The sequence below is a fragment of the Pantherophis guttatus genome, chromosome 1 (genome assembly GCF_059756535.1).
Source record: "Pantherophis guttatus breed Tessera chromosome 1, ASM5975653v1, whole genome shotgun sequence".
In the NCBI taxonomy this organism is placed as follows: Eukaryota; Metazoa; Chordata; class Lepidosauria; order Squamata; family Colubridae; genus Pantherophis; species Pantherophis guttatus.
In genome coordinates, this window is record NC_142063.1 from 227,840,033 (window position 1) to 227,841,730 (window position 1,698).

The window sequence follows — 1,698 nt, forward strand, 5'->3', positions numbered from 1 at the left end:
GCTTTGGAGAATAGCTTAACTTCCTCTTCTTTGTGGCAGCCGCTGAGATATCAGAACACTGCTATCATGTCACCCCTATTCCTTCTTTTCATAAGACTAGACATACGCAGTTTCAGCAACCGTTCTTTATACGTTTTAGCCTCCAATCCCTTAATCATATTTGTTGTTCTTCTCTGCACCCTTTCTAGAGTCTAAACATCTTTTTTACATCATGGTGACCAAAACTGAATGCAGTATTCCAAGTGTGACCTTACGAAGGCATTATAAAGTAGTATTAACACTTCACGTGATCTTGATTCTATCCCTCTGTTTATGCAGCCTAGAACTGTGTTGGCTTTTTTGGCAGCTGCAGCACACTGCTGGCTCATATTTAAGTGATTGTCCATTAGGACTCCAAGATCCCCCCCAAAATATGGAACACTTCATGAATTTGCATGTCATCCTTGCACAGGGGCCATGCTAATCTTCTCTGTATCATTCCAATGTTAGTATATGTGCTGCCAAAGTGAGCACAAATTAAGATGAGATAATTTATAATTATCACTATTAGATAGAATCTCTGTAATTAAGATGAATTTCTTATCAAAAATGTTGTTTTAATTTCAGGCTTTACCAGTATTGACAACTGACACCTGATTTAAACAATGGCAAAAGAATATTTCAAAATTAATTTAGCAAGAGGAAAAAAGATGAGAATTAAGATAGAAATTACTGCAAGGCACCAAAGAAAGAGAAGGGTTAGGTTTAACAGATTTAACAGATTAACAGAGTTGGAAGGGACCTTATAGGTCATCTAGTCCAACCCCCTGCTCAAGCAGGAGGCCCTACACCATTTCTGACAAATGGCAGTCCAATCTTTTCTTGAAAGTCTCAAGTCATGAAGCTCCCACAACTTTCGAAGGCAAGCTGTTCCATTGGTTGATTATGTCAGAAAGGTCCTCCTCGTTTCTAAATTGAATCTCTCTTTGGTCAGTTTCCATCCATTATTCCTTGTCTGGCCTTCAGGTGCTTTGGAAAACAGATTGACCCCCTCCTCTCTATGGCAGCCCCTCAAGTATTGGAAGAAGGTTACCAGATTTGAAACTAAACTTTGCTGCTTGCTGCTTGCTTTGGATGAAAGAGTGGGTGATTCTGCAAAGTAAGAGATTATTCAAATTAAAGTGCCATGAATTAAGATGTGGATGGCACACTTACTTATGGAATGACAAGGTTAAGATGATGATGATTTTAAGAATCATTTTGTTGGATGTACCATCCTAAGGGTTTGGAATAAATATAAAGCAAGATTCTCTATAAAGGTATCTCTTTGGGTGTCACCCCAGGAAGGTGAGCTCAGATTGGTAGACTTGTGGCCAAATAATAATTTTCATTCAAGGTGAACCTACCGGTACTTTTAAATTATGAATTTGAAAATCAATGAATCAATAAATTTGAAACTGTATTGTGTGGTAATGATGAACCTGTTACTGCCAAGATTTATAAACTGTTATTGAAATTGAATTTGGAGAATGAGTATGTGAAGCAATGTATGATTCAATGGGCCAAGAATTTTGAGTATAATATAATGTTTGAACAATGGGAACGTTGGACAAGGGAACTAAAATTTACATTGAATTATAATCTAAAAGAAAGGTTTTATAAAATGATGTACTGTTGGTATTTAACACTCAGCAAATTGTCAGAGATACTTTAAATGTA

At 36.7% G+C, this 1,698-nt stretch overlaps 1 non-coding gene across 1 annotated transcript; it reads right to left on the reverse strand.

Moving 5' to 3' along the window:
- Positions 1 to 406: 406 nt before the first annotated feature.
- Positions 407 to 513, reverse strand: LOC117674109 (U6 spliceosomal RNA). The gene has a single exon (XR_004593675.1). It is a non-coding gene; the product is annotated as a U6 spliceosomal RNA (small nuclear RNA).
- Between the last annotated feature and the right edge of the window lie 1,185 nt (positions 514 to 1,698).